Source organism: Alosa pseudoharengus, unplaced genomic scaffold (assembly GCF_046254945.1).
Source record: "Alosa pseudoharengus isolate Yale_2024_CS ecotype anadromous, Long Island Sound unplaced genomic scaffold, YU_APseudo_1.1 YU_APseudo_1.1_scf_9, whole genome shotgun sequence".
Taxonomy (NCBI): Eukaryota; Metazoa; Chordata; class Actinopteri; order Clupeiformes; family Clupeidae; genus Alosa; species Alosa pseudoharengus.
Genome location: NW_027468881.1, coordinates 23341907 through 23361938, shown reverse-complemented (window position 1 = coordinate 23361938; position 20032 = coordinate 23341907).

Here is a 20032-nt window from a genome sequence, read left to right as displayed (position 1 = left end):
CAACGACCCACTCTTTAGCTACCTATACACACAAAAACACAGGAAAAAAACACTGAGAAACAAGCAGGAATCCCACAGAACACATGCACAGACACACACACCCATCCCCACACCTACACACAAACACACACACACACAGATAAACGTGTGTGTGCACACACAGCTTTCAAAAACAACCTTCTATCAGGCACTGCTTGCCCCACTGAATAATGCATGGGGCTGGGTCGATAGAATGTTCTTATGAAGAGTTCATATTCGCTGCCAGTGCACTCTTCTGTGCACCCCTTACCGTTACCTAGCCCGTCAAGTAACAGAATCTGTCGAGCCCTGGTCCCTCACTCCCTGATGAGATGTGGGTGGAATTGTGTTTCCGGCCCCCTGGGACCCCCCCATCTCACCACCCCCTTTCTCACTGAACTCCACCCCCCTCCATGACAAACCTACACTGCTGGTGGACAGTAAGGCGAGGATTACATCAGCCAGCGGCAGCGGCAAACGTAACGCAACGCTCAGATCATAAGGCGAGGATCACATTTAGGCAGCGACAAGCGTAACGCAGCGCTCAGACCATAATAAGTTCTATCTCGTTCCTATGGTAACACAAACGGTTTTCCTTGAATACACTCGCGTTGCGCTTTGAAAGTTGAACCAAGTTCAACGCTCAGCTTCTTCAACGCTAGCGTTACGCCAGCGTTGCCACCGTTCCGCTGCCGAACCATAGAGAACAATAGGAAACCTGCCGCTGGCTAATATGATCCCCGGCTAATACGTTTTATCTCATTCCTAAGCAACACAAACGGTTTGTCAATTGAATACGCTCGCGTTGCGCTTTGAAAGTTGAACCAAGTTTAACGTTCAGCTTGTTCAACGCTAGCGTTACGCCAGTGTTGCCACCGTTCCGCTGCCGAACCATAGAGAACAATAGGAAATCTGCCGCTTGCCACTGGCTAATGTGATCCCCGCCTAAGGGTCCCACATGTCACATGCAGGGGGTAGCCTTTTCTGGAGTAGGTAGACGAAAAGATCCTCGCTCAGCTCTCTCTTTTTCTATCTGCCTGAGGGGGTTCAGAGCAGCAGGTTGCTGAATGATATTGTCTGACAGATAGAATAATTAAGTTTGCCATGTTTGTTATTGTTATTATCTTGATTGAGTAGATAGTCTTAGAATGTGGAATGTAGAATGTACGCCAGTGAGCATGCCATTTTTACATTGTTACCGTAACAGTCAGAGGATATAAAGGTGTATGTGTGTGCTCTGTGGTTATGAGAATATTCAGTAGCGAGCATCTTTAGTGCCCCAACTAGCTGTGTTAGCTGTGCTATGCTCTTTGAGTGTCCTCAGCACTGCTAAAACCTACCGCTAAGTGGTCCACACACCACTCACTTCTACGTAATAACCTAATTCTCTCATACCCCTCACAGTCAACATGGAGTATGTCTGTGGAAATGTTTGATGAATACAAATCGTTCCTGTAAGAAAACTTTTTAATTTTACATTGTTTGAACAAGTCTGCTATTTTATATTCAGCTCACTCCCTCCTCCAGAGTCGCTCTCTCTCTCTGTCTCTCTCTCTCCCGCTCGCCATTGAGTTGTTGTGTTTCTGCCACACATAACTAATCTCACTGAGACCAGGGAAAGACACCAGTGAGCGGACTGTTCCAGCACATTCCCTGCAACCCCACTAAATAATCGCTTATGCCTGAGGCAAGAGCTAATTCGCACCAAAGGAACATAAGAAACACACATTTGTGTGTGTGTGTGTGTGTGGGTGGGGTGGGGGGAGCATTGTTTGTGCCTGTGAGATGAGAGCTTTGTGTGTCGTGTAGCAGACAGTAATCATGGAGGCTTGATGGCATTCTCTGGCTTCCCTGCCTGCCTCTGATTGCAGTGTGAGTGCTCTGCCTCTCAGGGACTGATCGTTTGTTATGGCGTGCATCACCGGAACTATAGAGCTCTTAATGTCCTCAATTACATCAAACGGGCATAACTGGCAACCAGGGGGCTCAAGGTTTTTGTGTCTGTCCAAGAGGCAGAGAGTGGTGGTCAATAGTGGTCTAGTCATAATCCTACTAAAGAATGACAGGAAGCGAGTGGGAAAGAGAGTCGGGGTGGGATCCGGAAAGGACCACGGGTCGGGAATCGAACCCGGGTCGCCGGCGTACGGTGCAGGTCCCCTAGCCAGTCGCGCCACGGCCGGGGCCATACTCTGGTGCATTTTATAGACAATTAGTATGATTGTATCTAGTTGTCATAAAACAGTTGATCGGACAGTCATGGTATTCTCTTAGTTCATTCATTCATAAATTGTGCATTTATTTAGTGAAGACACTTACAGTAGCTGTGAAGTTTCACTCACCCATAGTGCTTCCACAAAATTGTTATATGGTGTGTGTGTGTGTGTGTGTGTGTGTGTGTGTGTGTGTGTGTGTGTGTGTGTGTGTGTGTGATAGAACCATCCATCTGTTATAACTGGGACATTTCTAGGCCTTACTTAACATACTCAGTGAGGTTCACCAAGTTCCTCTCTCTGTTGCAAGAAGCACACACTGACAGTGCAGCTCTTATGTGAAAATGGATGGTCACAGTGACCCTCATATACGCAGAAGCAGCAGTGCGCTATGGGTACGCGGGGATAGTAAAGATGTAGTTAGAGATGAGTCATGCTATTATCCAATCAAATTGACCACAAGGGATTAACCGAGGAGTCAGGGTCACAGTCAAACGCTAGTGGATCGGGTGCGCAGTCATTACACCAAACAGATGTTTTTAATGTTGCAGATTTTGCACGGTTTGCCATTTTGGCTCACAAGAACTACATTTTTTTTAAACTTTGCCAGAGGCTGTCCAATTTGATTACATAATATTACACACGCTGATGCATGACCCCTTATAATCATGAAACTCCCTCACCATCTTGTGGTCAAATGTGAAATTGCACTTGGGTTTAATCTTAGGTGCTTGATTATATTTCTGTATTCTCTCCTTCTCATTCAGATCGTTGCAAGGTGCCCACCAATCCAGTTGCCCGTACTCCGGCTAATGATCACATGGCCAAAGAACCGCGCCTTTGACCACCCATCCTCTACATTTGGTGACCCCTGACCTTTGCAACTCGAGGGCCTTGGATAACTCACAGCAGAAGGAGAGCATACTGCAGGTGTCTTCTTTCATCTTTTTGCCTACAAGGAAGGAGAAAGCAAGGTGCAGAGAGAGAGAGAGAGAGAGAGAGAGAGAGAGAGAGAGAGAGAGAGATGTCTGCTTCCTTCTCACTGTCTCTACGCTGTGGGAGAGTCCATCAGAGACCTGAGGGCTAACCACAGAATGGGAAATCCTTCAAGAGGTCATCATTCGACCAGTCCAGAATCTGGAGTTCATGGACATCACGTTTGGGCAAGGCCACACCAGGCACACATGCTTTAAACACTGCCAGGGTAAGCAAGACAGAGTGTGCCAAAACAGGGGGTCTCTGATTCCAAACTCCTGTGCTCGGATTATGAACTCCAAACTCCCCTCTCGTGTGTGTGAAAGTTTATTAAAAAAAAATGCAAAGAAGACAAAAGAACTTCATCGGTTTTTCCAGTACTTTATAAGACCTTCTAATTTTGACGAATAGTGGAATAGCATTTACAAGGAAGTGGAAACAGAAAAAAAAGTTGACCACGACAACACAAATGTCTTCATTGTATGCTAAGTTTTTATCTCTACATTCCAAAATGGAAAAAAAACAAACCCGATTTATTTCTGAATGCAGACTACTTCTCGTTCATTCTTACTTTTGACCCTCTTGCAATGTGTTTAAAGAAGTGTAAAGTGGATTTGGACTGCATGTAACTTTATATCCAAGACCTTACACTGTTCACCATGTCTAACACACAGTGGCCATAAGACATTGAAGAAAATAAAATAAAATAAAGTCAAGGTCGCAAAGAGAGAGAACCTAGGCAAAAAGCAGAAGATGAATACAGTAGACAAACGGCTGAAACGTAGGAGAAAAGAGTGGAGGACTGGCTCGAAGGTGGGAGCCCACTAGGGCCTTGGTTTTCGTCTCTCAGCCATTGCAAAGCCATTAAGAAAACCTGGCCATGACGTCTGGGTCTTGGGATGGGTCCCAATACACCCACAACTTATTTTGCAGTCGTGGAGTTTCTTACAGTTTTGTCACCATGTTATTGCGCTTCATGAAGTTTGCCTCATTTGCTTTTGGTTGAGGAGATACATCGCCTTATTGCTTTCGGTTGTCTTTTAATTAAAAATTAATTTAAATTAATTTATATACTTGACATATTTTTTATTCTGTTATTACCATAAGGCTTAGTTTCTTCACACTCTGGCCAATCTTTGTATATATCAATAAAAAAAAATAATAATAGTAATGTCAGGCCAATCATCGGTGGAGAATATGTTAATACTTTTGTATTTTGATTTATGCTTTGTTTTTTTAAGTCTTTATATAAATTATTTTTTGTTTATTTTTCCAGTCATCATTATTTCTACAAATGCCATTCTGCTTATTTATGTTGAGTTCTCTTCTTTGTTTGTTTGAATGTTTTATTATTATTTGTGAAGATGTAAAAAAAAAAGCAATAGTGCGTGACGGTCAGTCAGTCAAGAGCACAAGCATGTGACGTTTCTAAATTAGTGGTCAGGAATGTGACACCTCTGACAGTGACTCTGAAATGCCCTGTTCACTTGTTTCTGGCGGCTCAAATCTGTCCACTGTCCAACATAGAACTGCCTCAAGATTCCCATTTCCCACAAGGCTTTGCTGAAGCTTGCCTCATTCACAGATAGTTACTGTGCATTGAATCTCCTGAATCCCCTATAGTCCGTGGGAATTGCCCATCCTCCTAAAAGCTGTTGTGAAATAGTCTCAGACACCAAAAGGGCGCATATCTGGGAACTGAGGGTTCCTACTGTATGGTGATCTACTGATTCATACTGACAGAGGTCTCCTCTCAGGTCTGGTTTCCTCCATCTTCTATGGGCTCTGGCACTGTCTGTTCATACAAATCTTTGCTTGAGAGGGCTTGAGAGGTGAGTGGACAGAATTGGGCCCCAAATGACATGATCATGTCTCTCGTACGATCAAGCTAGGATCAAGCATGTTTTGGAAAAAAAAGACTTCAGTCACCTTGATATCGTTGTACGTTTCCTGTTGGTACTGAGTGTATGTGTGTTTGTGTGCCTGGGTGTGTGTTTGTAAACATGCGTGTGTATGCGTGTTTCTGTTCATTCAAAAACAAACAGAAAATGAGATAGGAAAAAATCAATCAAACACAGGGGGAGGTCAAGAACAAGTCTTCATTTTAAAAGTTCTATGCAATGATTACTATTTGGTTTCAAACAGAATAGAAACACCATCAAATAAAACACAACCCTTGTCATATCTATGGAAAATACAAGAATCATTTTAAAGCAAACATGAAGTTAAAAGGATTGACTTGTTTGTAAATAGCTACTTATAATGTCAGGAATTGAACTATTAAAACAAATCTCTCTCTATATATATACATATATAAATATCTATTATTTCGTTTTGAATTTTCGTGGCATGATTGAACCCCCTCTCACACATTCCTTACATTGGACCCCTGGCAGATGGGGTTTCCAGTGTCCACCATCTTCACGCATGGGTTTATTGGTAGCATGGAAGTCCCCGTCGTACGGTTTTGGTTAGCAGTGTGCAAGTAACCTAAACTCCAGCATTCGGCTGCCAGATTATGCACTTGTTATTCCATTATTTTAAAAAAATTATATATATATATATATATATATATATATATATATATATATATATATATATATATGAATTATATATATATATATATATATGAATTGACACAGGGCCTACATTTCAAAATAGATGTATAAATGAATGGAGAGCAATATATTGGAAAATATAGAAATATAAGTAAGAAAAAAGATGGAGATAATATATTGTGTACAGCTATATATAAAATATAAAAGGGACAAATCAGCAATTAAAACCAATTTCAAACTAATCTCATAAACAAAGGAATGCCCACATATGTTGACTTGGTCATGATCTAGCGTCACTCATTGTCTGTAGTTCATACCTTTCTTGGGGCATTTGAACTTAAAACTGCAGGCTATGGGAGTTTTTGTGCAATATGAAGCATGGCTGGAATCCACTCTGGCAGCTCTGCTCCAGACGTCTTTTTCAACAGATTTTGACTTCTTAAACTGCCAGACGTCATTCCAGTCATTGTTATGAACCTATCTGCCCCAGAAAGGCTGTGGACTGCAGACAGTACTTCAGAGCAGAAAGACAGAGACTGTGCGCTCACAAGCAGAGCCCTGACAACTCGCTGGTTCACCTCGCAAATACAATGGGTGTGTCACACACTGCCTTTACAATAGATAGAACAGACTGAAGGAGATGTGTGCAGTGTGTCCTGTCATCGTATTAAAATTTCAAGATGAAATCTAGAGAAACAACTGACTGATTTATGCGTGTATGCTTGCGATATATGCTTGTCCATGTATTAGATTATTCCTTGTATACAATGTTCAGATTCAAATCATACCTTCACAGTAGAAATGTGAGTGGAAGGGGCCTTTGTCAAATTAACATGACCAAGTAACTATATGTGTTCATCCCACAACATGCAAATCCACACTGTACTGCTATGTATATGTTGCCATAAGTTAGATGTATAAAGATTTACATATTTTTTGTAACCACAAATTTATTAAATAGCAATCTGAATATTATTTTATCATAAAATAAATAGATGTGTTGGTACACTGATATGAATATGAATTGAGAGTAAACCTTTATCATTATATCTTTATAAAAATGGAAGTAAAATAAGCAGTCATCATTCTCATTTATCATATGTGAGCTTAGTAACTTTTTTTTTCCATAATAACTATGTTTTGGCTATCCCTGTTGTACCACTGAAATGGCACACTGCCAAAAAAAAACTTTCTCAGATGTAGTCTGTCTATACGAGTTCAGAATCACAATACCGGTCTTTAGCAGTTGAGCTGTGAAAAAGGTCATTGTATTTAAATATTGTTTGTTACCATTTAGAATGACTGGTGTGTCATGTGTCAGAGGACGTTTATTCTTGTGTTCAATCTCTTTTTGCCTCAGGAAAGCACACACTAAATGCAGCAAGGCGAATCAAAAATGGGGACGGCATATGCATCGCAGTAAGGGCTTAATACAATACTTGTCAACAGAGAAAGCCATTTTCTTACCGTCCTGTCCCATCCTGAACAACTGTTGCCTGGACTATGTGGGCCTCTGACGTCAAGAGTTCGACTGGGGAATATAGACCCATGTCTGTTTTTTTTTTATGCCAACCAAAAACAGTAATACTCTCGCATGTGATTAGCATTGTAGCTGTGCTGATTTGCTCCTTGTCTGGGTCAACCTGGGTGGGTAGCCTACAACAACAAAGAGCCGCAGAGTTGAACCCAAATAGTGTTTTTGCGGGTGAGACCGATATTAATCTTATGGCTCGGACACATTCCATAGACAACCCACTTCCCCCTTTGTGCATCCCCATCCATTACTACCATCAGGGAAAAACATCATCGTACACTTGTCTTCTTTTTGTTTTGTATTTTTTCATAAAAAGTAACAAGTGCATGACCTCTTGCAGCAGGCCCCCCTGTTTCTCCCCCAGTGCCAACTGGAAGCCCAAGGGCAGTCATTTTCCTCACTGTAAATACCAGGAAAAAGAGTTATGAACAGCTCTGTAAAACATGTAAATCTCACGTGTACAACGATCACCGGGCATGGACAACGTGTAGTGTATGTCACACAGACCGACCTGCCAAATGATGTGCTTTTTGTGTATAAAAAAAATAAAAAATTAAAAGATAAAAATGACACATTGTTTCCAAAAACGAATTAAAACAAAAAAAAGCATATGTGTGTATGTGGCCAGCTCGTGCAGAAAATTTAAAAGTTGTATTTGGAAACATTATTGGTCTGTGTAGAGTTTCTATACATGTTGTGTTTGTAAAATGGGATGAGAAAGAGAGAAAAAAAATCTTTCACAAGAAAGACCCTGGCTTCCATCTAATTTTGAGTAGGGGGATGAATGGAATAAGAAATTCAACTGAAAAAAATTAAGAGAGAAGTAAAAAAAACTAAATGATTTTGAAAACGAAAATGTTACATTCACTGTTGTAAGTGCAATGAGCTATAATTCATGTATCCATCGTAAACCTTGTGTATGTTTCAGTGTATTCCTGTAAGCAGTTGTAGTAGACTTGGTGCATCATGTCATGTAATGTGATGAATGAAATAATGATCCTACAATACATTTCAATCAGGAAAAAAGAATAAACGAGAATTTGAGAATTCAGTCATGTATGTCAACTTTATGTGTTGTGATCTTTGTGTAACCGACTAGGCCTGAGGTGGGCTAGGATTCTCTCTATACCTCACTAAGGAACAGGTAGACAGAATGCCTGAAACAGGTCTGCATCATTTCAAGGTCTATGGTCTATAGACAGAATTCCTATTTTAAAATTATTCAATTATTTCAATTTGACTGCTCACTCAAGTGGACACTGGGTTATGCTATAGCCTAATCTGGATCTGTAACTCATATACGTAAATTGTTATCATAATAGTTAAAGTTAAAGTTGTCTGATATTTAGCACACCCTTTTATCCAAAGCGACACAAACTCACAATTGCAGTAATCAAACCCAGGTCAACTGATCGACAGTCAGTGACGTTACCACTGCTCCATAGTGCCACAGAGGATGTAGGCCTACAACTAAATGGTTGCCTGGCTTTGACAAAGCCTAGGCTATTCATGGTACAGGCTTGCCAAGTTCAAGTCTAGGCTATTTAGGCAATTTTACTCAATGTACTAGGCTACATTTTAAAACTTTTCTTTGTGAGTCTAGTAGTCCATGGGCCAGAGCAGAAGTTGGTATCACCAAAGGTGGCAAAATCTAGCAATGATTTTCATAATCCTCTATGTCTGAGAGATATGTTTTGGTATGATAACCTTTTCTAAGTGGTAGCTTAGTTGTATTTTTACTGGCTTTTATACCCATACCCAGTACAATTCACAATACATGCCTATGTGTAGGTATAGGTGTATGCAAGTGTGTGGGATGATGCGAAATGTCTTAATCTATGTTATATCATATGTAGATGGCATAGGCTTTTAGAAAATATACAGTTTAGATGGATAATTTAGCTTTACATGAATTACATAGGCTAAAATGTATCCGTCATACACTTTTTCACCTATATAATATAGGATTAGATAGAGGCAAAAGACTAAAAGTGGGTGGGTCAAATCCAAACTCTTGCTATATCACATCTAGAGAGTATAGGCTTTTAGAAAATATATGGGTTAGATAGCTGAATACACTTTACACAGCTATTTTAGACCCATAACTAATAGCTGTCCATTGAAAATCAATGCATTTCAATATAATGCAAAATACATTACAGAACTAAGGTATAGTGGTATGGAGGAAGTTGGGAGATGTCTCAATGCACATAATATCACATCTAGAATATATAGACTAAAATATATTTTAGGGTAATTAATCTGTTTTCCTTAATGATACCAAAACTATAATGATCGGACATGCCATGATATTTCAATTCTAAAGCACTATTAGGCCTAAATTAGCCCATTTCACAAGATGGGGCCACTGTGTAAATCAACTTCCTGTGGAAGAGCACTGTCCCATAGACATCAAAAGAAAAGTTGAATGGTTCTCTATGACAAAATCGTTGTTGGGGCGTTTTTTTGCTGAAGAGGGCAGGTTTTTGAGCGTGAATGGGCGGAAATCACTCAACCCAATCTGGCAACACTGGTGTTGGTGTTTGCTGGGCCACAGGGCCAGTATGTGGATGGAAGCAGTTTAGTTAGGCTACAGAACAACAATGGCTGTTGTAGTGTCAAAAACAGATTACAAGGTGAGTCCTGTTTATTTTTATTTGTGTTATGATTCAGATGTGTGAGAATGAGTAAGGATGACCAATGACTAGGCTACTTGTGAAAGACTAGATATAATAACCCAACTGGCCCAAGTAAGGTACTAACATCATTATCAAGCAATGATGTCTGCTGTAAACCGTACTGTAGACTTCCCCAATTTGTGTGTGAACAAAAGAAAGGACAAAAATTAGGGGCAGCCGTGGCCTACTGGTTAGCGCTTCAGACTTGTAACCAGAGGGTTGCCGGTTCGAACCCCGACTAGTAGGCATGGCTGAAGTGCCCTTGAGCAAGGCACCTAACCTCACTTAGCGCCGCTGTTGTTGCAGGCAGCTCACTGCGCCGGGATTAGTGTGTGCTTCACTAATTCACGAATTGGGATAAATGCAGAGACCAAATTTCCCTCACGGGATCAAAAGAGTATATATACTTACTTATACTTACTTTCTTATAATATACAGAGATGTAGCCTATGTGTGAGAGAGCAGTTTCAGTTGGTAGGCTAGAATACTGATGAGAGTGGCAAGTGAACATGTTCTCTCCCTCAGATACACACACACTCTCTCTCTCTCTCTCACTCACACACACACACTTCATATATTCCCTCTGTCTCTCTCTCACACACACACACACAGTCACACACACTGTTGCTGAGTAGGAAAAGGCCTCATTTTAGCACATCATTCCTGATATATCTCTGTTGCTTTCAAATTGTTGTACATCCCAGAATAGAGAAGCATGGCAGAAGGAAGTAGTGGTATTCGGGGGGAGTGTTTAATACATTGTTCAGATGATAAACCTTGTGGCACCTACTGTATGAACATAAAGTCATGATACACACTACTGAGAGCAGCTGAAATTAGAGCCCCATCCTTGATCTTGCTAAAGGTCTCCCTGAGGGTAGAATATCATCCATATTGTATCACAGAAAATGCCGTAGCATCTTTACTATGAAGAAACTGCTTGACAAGATCCTTGACAAGATCCTTGCAAAAGACATATCTGCAGAACCGTCTGTCACAGAGGACCTAAGAAAATCCGCAAGGGAAGGTCCAACGACTTTAAGAGTTTATGAGGCCAAAGGTATACAGGTGCTGGTCATCAGTGTTGGGAGTAATGCTTTACAAAAGTAATGTAATTACTGTAATATATTGCTGTTTGCGGTAAGGCGGTAATGTAAGGCATTACAAAAAAAAATCGGGTAATATTTACTCGGTACAAACTTCAGTAACGCGCGTTACAATGCAGTTTAACCCAAAATTAAGCGCTTGTTTTGTTTTGATACATATTCGCAAACACCAGCGAGAACAACAGAGGAGAAAAAATCGCACAAAATAGTAGAACGTTATCTCCTGATACTGGTTGAATATGACTGTGGCTGCAGCAGACTCGCAGGCGGATTCTATTTGCGGGATGGACATAAGCCTACGCTCATTATTTTCAGCTTGTCAGAGACAAGGCTATGAAGAACATAATAGTTAGTGCACTTTGTGTGCGAAACCGAAAGATCTCTCAGCTCGCGAAATAGCACAAGTAAACATCTAAAGTAGTGCCACGCTAATCTTTTTGATTCTTGATAAAACACAAACTATGCTGTTGTGCATGTCAGCTTTGTGCTGTGAACTTAAATTGAAGAGAATAAAGGGATAGAAATGCAGAAAAAGATTGTGTAGCCTGGCAGTGCCACCGCTCCCACCACGCGCATCACGCACTTTGCGTTGGGCACCAAAGGACAGAGGGGGCACCCAAATGTAACCAATGAATAGTAGCTTTACTGCAAACTGCGTTTCACTCTTCATCAATAACGTTTACAATGTCAAAATGCACTAACACGATGTTACATGCAAGTTTGATACCTTTTGGGTTCTCTCAATCACCACGTAGTACTAGAATTGGTGGGTCTTCAATCATTCGTTTTCCAAGCATTTAGGCTACATGAAGCACATGATATGCTGAGTCGACTGAAACGCATTCCATTCAGATAGCTAGGTGGATACCAGGCTCATAATTCACTTGTATTCGCAAAACGAAATGTGAAGCAACATGTCATTGCATACTTCCATTTCCAAAGCAATGAAGGTTGCTTAAAACAACTTAACATTGTGGATATTATTGTTAATATTGTGCTATCAATGTAACTCAAACAAATAAGGCTTGTAAACAAGAGCTGGCAAAAGGGCATTATGACAACGTAAAGATCAATGCTCTTAAAGTGACAGTGCACCATTTATAAGTAAAACAGCATTTCTTCAGAAATTAATGTTTAAAATACACAGTAATGGTCTGTAAATAATAGGCCTTTTATTTTACTTTAGGTGTTTGAGTTATCATTTAAATGTCACTCACTCAAAGCCACTCACTTAGGGCACCGAAATGGCCAGCAGGCCACCATCTTGACATGTCTTTATTAAAGGAACCGTATGTAAAAATTGTATTTCAATTAATCATAAAATTGCCCTGATATGTCACTATAGACATTAAGAAATCATGTTCATTTCAAATACTTATATCACTGACAACAGTAGTCTGGCCAGGATATTGTCATTTAAAAAGTGAAGTTGCAGCCCTCAACTGATGTTGATGTTGTCATGTTGTGTTTTGGCCTAATGCGCCACCCTCCACCTATCTACTAATCACAAAGTCAGTAGTGTTTCGTCATCCGGTTGCCAACTCTGCCACGCAGAGGGGAGGGGAAGGGGATACACCGCTCTACAGTAATTTGAAAGTGATTGTAGTACCCGTTTTGGCCACAATCTTACATACGGTTCCTTTAAGCTTTGATTTACAATATAGTAGGCTCTCTATTGGTTTTATTGAGTAGGCCTAGGCCTTAAAGTTACAGTATTTCTATCACAATTTACCAGACTTTGACCTTTTGTCGGTTTTTAACATTCTGACTATGATTGTTCCTTGTATTGCATTATGAGCACTGCGCCTATTGCATTCTACTGTTGCCTTAAGCCTAGCTCAGTCATTATGCTATACCACATCTCCCTCCATTGGAAGAGCAAGCTGCATTGAGCGTAATAAACTGCATTTAGAATGGCAAATCCATATTTCTAGATATTTTGGTGAAAGTAACTTAAAAGTAATGCAATAGTAGTGTAATGCCTTACAATTCAGAGACAGTAATATTATAATGTAAGAAATTACTTTTAAATGACAGTAATAAGTAATGCATAGTACATTACGATTTTGAAGTAACTTGCCCAACACTGCTGGTCATATAATTAGAATATCATCAAAAAGTTCAATCATGTCAGTAATTCCATTCAAAAAGTGAAACTTGTATGTTATATTCATTCATTAGACTGATATTTCAAATGTTTAATTATTTTCATTTTGATGATTATAACTGACAACTAATGAAAATCCCAAATTCAGTATCTCAGAAAATTTGAATATTACTTAAGACCAATACAAAAAACGTTTTTTTAGAAATGTTGGCCAACTGAAAAATATGAACATGAAAAGTATGAGCATACAGCACTCAATACTTAGTTGGGGCTCATTTTGCCTGAATTACAATGCGGCATGGCATGGAGTCGATCAGTCTGTGGCACTGCTCAGGTGTTATGAGAGCCCAGGTTGCTCTGATAGTGGCCTTCAGCTCTTCTGCATTGTTGGGTATGGCGTATCACATCTTCCTCTTCACAATACCCCATAGATTTTCTATGGGGTTAAGGTCAGACGAGTTTGCTGACCAATTAAGAACAGGAATACTATGGTCCTTAAACCAGCACTGTGTGCAGGTGCCAAGTTCTGTTGGAAAATAAAATCTGCATCTCCAAAAAGTTGGTCAGCAGCAGGAAGCATGAAGTGCTCTAAAACTTCCTGGTAGACGGCTGAGTTGACCTTGGACCTCAGAAAACACAATGGACCAACACCAGCAGATGACATGGCACCCCAAACCATCACTGACTGTGGAAACTTTACACTGGACTTCAAGCAACGTGGATTCTGTGCCTCTCCTCTCTTCCTCCAGACTCTGGGACCTTGATTTCCAAAGGAAATGCACAATTTACTTTCATCAGAGAACATAACTTTGGACCACTCAGCAGCAGTCCAGTCCTTTTTGTCTTTAGCCCAGGCGAGACGCTTCTGATGCTGTCTCTTGTTCAAGAGTGGCTTGACACAAGGAATGCGACAGTTGAAACCCATGTCTTGCATACGTCTGTGCGTGGTGGTTCTTGAAGCACTGACTCCAGCTGCAGTCCACTCTTTGTGAATCTCCCCCACATTTTTGAATGGGTGTCTATTAATGTGCTTGGACACAGAGCTCTGTGAACAGCCAGCCTCTTTAGAAATGACCTTTTGTGTCTTGCCCTCCTTGTGCAAGGTGTCAATGGTCGTCTTTTGGACAACTGTCAAGTCAGCAGTCTTCCCCATGGTTGTGTAGCCTACAGAACTAGACTGAGAGACCATTTAAATGCCTTTGCAGATGTTTTGAGTTAATTAGCTGAGTGTGGCACCAGGTGTCTTCAATATTGAACCTTTTCACAATATTCTAATTTTCTGATAAACTGAATTTGGGGTTTTCATTAGTTGTCAGTTATAATCATCAAAATTAAAATAAACTAGATGTACCGCATAGCGGTACAAAATATGACCGCCGCTCAGTCCTGTACATCCGTTCCGCGAAAATAAATCACACTTCATTTGTCTCCATCTTTTACTCCATCCCCCACTCTTGAAACTTTTGTGTATGCTTGTTTGGCATGCCTGAGTGTGTGTGTGCGGCTGCACAGAAAGTAGCCTACTGGTGCTGAAAAGGTGAATAGATTGTACAATAGCCAAAGAAGATTGGCTGTAACATTGTTATAAAACCTTTAAAATCTCTAAACAATCACAAGTAGGGCAGTTCATCACAGTTCATCCATTAACTGGATTGATGAAAGGTTACTTACACCTGTAGGCTACATTGTATTTGGGAAAAGCAAAAGGTATCAGCATAATGTTATTTATTTATTTATTTATTTATTTATTTATTTATTTATTTATAAACAAAACATCTCTGTCAGTTCCATGCCGTTTTCAACAGCTATCAAAAACAAAGATCATTTTTGGATGGATTATTTGTGAATAAAATCTTAGTTCATGTAATACTTTATTGTCAATGCACAAGTTAAGTAACAGTAGTCTGAAACGTTATTGTTAATGTACATAGGCCTTTATCACGGCAGCTGAAGCAGGGCTGTTCAGTTTCCTTTTGGCAGGCAAACCACAGGTGTTCCTAAAAACATTAACGAGGCCTCTGGTTGAAGTAACTGTGGCCGAATCTGACACTTAATTAGAAACACCTGTGCTCACACAGGAGCAGGGCGGTTCACTTCCTACTTCGGCTGCCGTGATAAAGGCCTATTAAGTAACAGTAGGCTAGGCCTAGTCTGAAACGAAATGCTGTTTTACATCTAACCAGTGGTGCAAATAACAGTCATGTCCAAATGGGCCTTGATGAAATGCGTCGCTAGACTTTACACATTTTAACGGGCCAAAGTTGAAGAGCTGTTGTCTGTTATTGTTCGTGCAAATATAGGCTGATTCATGTTCCCTTGCATTGTGTAACTGAGGTCCATGGCTATTCTAGCTTTCACCAGACCAAGCTCAATCTTTTAAGAAATCAAAAAATAAATAACGGGCAGATCAGGCTGGGTTCACCAAGCCTAGTCCATAGGCACCCGATATTGTTCACGCTCTGGCTATTCTAAATGCAAAAATGCATCAGGGAGTTATGACAAAACTGTAATACCCCACTAACACAAAACGTTAAGGGAACGTTCGGGAACGTTAGTGTATGGTTCCCTAAAGGGTAGTTCGAACCAAACCAAAAACTAACGGTTAGGGAACGTTACCTAAGGGTTTCTTAACGTTCCTAAACGTTAAGGGAACCAACCAACCAAAACGTTCTCCTGTGGTTGCACAGTACCTTCACACAACGTTCCCGTTTAGTTGTTATTGGTTGTTTTTGGTTGTTCTGAGTGCACCCCCACGCCAGTAGGGGGAAGACGCCTGGTCTGCATTCAGAACCGATTGCAGTTTCACGTTGGATTAAACAAACAATAATACTTCGGTAAATAAAATATAAAATATTTTTATAATAGTTTTCTGCTATCACTAGAATACATTCAGAACATGTTTCATTTGTTCCTGTAGCCTACCATTACCATTTTACATTCACACATTTTACATTATTTGCATTCGAGGCTTCTGATTAGGTGGCAATGACGTCAATGGTAATGCGTCTCTATTCACGTGTTCATTTGACATGTTTAGTGTTCTAAAGACGTCAAATAGCCCGTTATCGTTACCAAATTGATAGCCAAGGAGCCAAAAGTGAACACGCATGTATGGCTATAAAAACTGTGCCTTCATTTTCATTAGATAGATAGATAGATACTTTTTTGATCCCCAAGGGGAAATTCAAGAACAGCTTTATTAGAATATAATATATTAATTAGAACAGCTAAGGGGGGTTTTAGGCACTCTGCTTGCGTGTCGTGACTAACAACGCTACTACAGTAAGCTTTTCTAAAGTCAGTGTAACCTACGGCCTCTAGAGGCTTATCACTGAAATGGAAAACCTCCCTTTATGCTTCCTGACCACTCTCCAAACCAAGCAATGTTATTTTATGAATCAACATTATGCAAAGATGATCAACACCTTAGTCCATAACACATGAGCTCAGAGACCCCAATGGGCAAAGGAAAACCTCCCTACCATAGACACAGGCCATACACACTGTCCATGTTATAACTTAGGATAGTGGTGCACTGGACTTCCTTGTTTTAAATATCTGACCCAAATGTGACATGTACGCCTCATTTGGACTTTGGCGGACAGGTAATTTAACAACGTCCACATTCCATTTTTCTTTTTTTAACTCGTGTCTAAACACTCTTGCGTCCAATTGCCCCATGCAGTTTGACTTTGGCGGCTGGATGCCCAACTAACCCACTGCCCTCAGAAAGCCCCCTCCCAAGGAGAAAGGCCAGACCACAATGGACACCATTCTGGAGACTTTACCTGATATAGGTACGACAGTGAATGCCATGGCTGTCCTGAGCCTGCTGAGCAAAACATTTTCAGATCAGGTGAGTTTTTGTTCATAATCAAACTGCATGTTTTCACTGAAACTGCAAATTGAAAAATCCATCTTTTTAAAATTCTGAATATCTTTCTTGTGTGTTCCATTTTATTATACTGCTTGACGGTGGTTTCCATTGTCTTATTGTTACATGATAACAAAAACAAACTATGTTAATTATGTTCCAAGAAAATCTTTATTCATGTCACACATTTTGCAAACTGTTGCCTTAGTGCCATAGTGTTGCTGCTGGGACTGATATAATATTAACTATTGCCTACATTTTTATGTCTGTTGCTTTTTATGTCATACATGTTATTATCAACTTTTTTATTAGTAACTTTTTTTTTGTTTTACACCACTCTCTAAACATTCCAGCACATATTGGGAAGTTTCCCAGAAGATCTGTTTGATGAAGAAGTCCCTTGCAAGATCATTGCAGATTTTCAGAAGGATCTGAGAGAGCTCTCTGATCTTATTGAGGAGCGGAACAAGAAGCTGGAGTTTCCGTACACCTATCTGAGCCCCCGAAATGTGGAAAATAGTGTTGCCATTTAAAAAGATGTATTTTTTATAACTGTAATAGCCTTATCAATATTACATTAATACACAGGATTAGATGTTAAAATCCCTTGTGCCAAAATCCAAGGTAAAAACACATTCAGAAGCCCCTGCTCAAGTTTAACTTTAAAAAGCACACTACCCACAAATCCGCCAACAAATGGTCACAAGCACAATGCAAATGGCCTATCCAACAGCAGTAGCCTATATAGTATGCGGCATGTCATTGGGGTTATCAAGTGGGCACCCTCATTCACCGATGTTTCATTAAGTTAGGCCCACGACACCTCATGAAGGCTTAACAGTGAAACCAGCGTCCTGGAGACACTCCCCTCCATGCTACCACCATATTACCACATTGAAATATCCAATACTCAAAATACTCTTAACCAGCCCAGGCATGGTCTAAGTTGGCTAGGTCGGTCCGTCCCGTTGATGTGGACTGAACCATAAACCATAAAGAACCTTAGCCAAGTACCATCACCCTAGGCACAGCCCATCACAAACACAAAACAAATTAGCCAGTTAGCTTAGCCCATTATCTTAGGCCCCATCCCAAACACAAAACAAATTAGCCAGCAGTTAGCAGTTAGCTTACGCCCCATGCTGCCCCATATTACCACAACAAGCATCCAAATACCCTTAACCAACCTAGGCATGGTTTAAGTTGGCTAGGTCGGTCCGTCCCGTTGATGTGGACTGAACCATAAACCATAAAGAACCTTAGCCAAGTACCATCAACCTAGGCACTGTCCATCACAAACACAAAACAAATGAGCCAGTTAGCTTACCTTAGCTTGCGCCCCAGGAAGGGTAACTTCTCCTTACCCACCACCAAAACAAATGAGCCAGTTAGCTTACCTTAGCTTGCGCCCCAGGAAGGGTAACTTCTCCTTACCCACGACCAAAACAAATGAGCCAGTTAGCCTACCTTAGCTTGCGCCCCAGGAAGGGTAACTTCTCCTTACCCACAACCATTCGCTTGCCCGTTCTGCTGCTAAGGACATGTTACTAACCACCTGCCTTAGACTTCGACCACAAATGCCCAATTCAGACAGCAAGCCAATAGCAGATCTGGCCACAAACCCACGTGCACCGATTTCAATAGGCCTTAATCGTGCACTCCAACCTCGCTTAGCTGCCTCCTCTGCTATTTCAGTATATTTAGCTCTCTTCAGCTCATTGGACACTTCCACTCTGTCTTCCCAAGGAACAGTGAGTTCAATGAAGTAAACTATCTTCTCTGAATCCGACCATAGAATTACGTCAGGACGTAGCTTAGTACTCACTATATGTGGAGGTACCGCCATCTGCTGGCCAAGATCGATCAACCTTCATTTCCCAGCCCGCCCCATTTTTCAACTGGCCGGTTTTGCACCTGGCCTTCGCGGAACAAGGTTTATCCCCCTGACGTACAAAGTTAATTTGCCTTACCCCTTTACTAGCTGCTAATGAATTGACTTCTCTTCTTTTATCCTCTATTGCCGCTGCCACACATTTCAATACCTGGTTATGACGCCACGTATACCGCCCCTGGGTGAGACTTACCTTGCATCCTGATAGGATATGGTGGAGACTGCCCACACACGAGCAAAGTATGCATTTATCATCCTCACCAAACCATTGACTTAAATTCTTGGGAGATGGGAGCACATCATATGTAGCACCTAACATAAATCTGATCTTACTAGCTTCCATGCCCCATAGATCTTTCCATTTAATCTGTCTTTTTTCCACCCCTTCCCAGTTCACCCACTGCCCTTGTTTTGCCTGCAACACTGCCTTAGTACATCTTACAGCCTCCTCCTGTCTATGCATTTCCTCCACTACCATTTTCCTCTTTTCTCCTGCAGAAGCCTTACTCCACAAGGGTTTACTTGCACCCACCCCTAGACCCCCCCCGCCCGTGCTGCACATGGCCCATTATATCTCTATGCTTCAATGCTGATTGAGCTTGCTTAACTGCCTGCTCTGGGTTCCACTTCCTCCCTGCATTAACTGAGGGTGCAACTTTCCTCACCACTGGGTCCTTGGACTGAGTAAGAGTCAATTCCAATCTAGCCTTAGCACACTTAAATTCCTCTGTCAGACTAGATATTGGCAACTCTACAATACCCTTCCCATACAAGGCTACACTGTTTAAGCAGCGTGGGACTCCGAGCCATTTTCTGACAAAGGAGTTGATCATTTTTTCCAACCTCTCTACCTTTGACAGAGGAACTTCATAAACTGTCAATGGCCACATTAGCCGAGGCAACAAACCAAACTGCAAACACCACAGCTTGAGCTTACCTGGCAAACTTCTTATCTGTTACCTTCCCTTTAATAATTGAGAGACTCCTAGACTTACTTGGTTTCACCTTCATTCTGGCCCATTGCAGATTACTATTTAACTTACCCAGCAACCTGTTGGTGCATAGAACGGTTGTCGTCAAG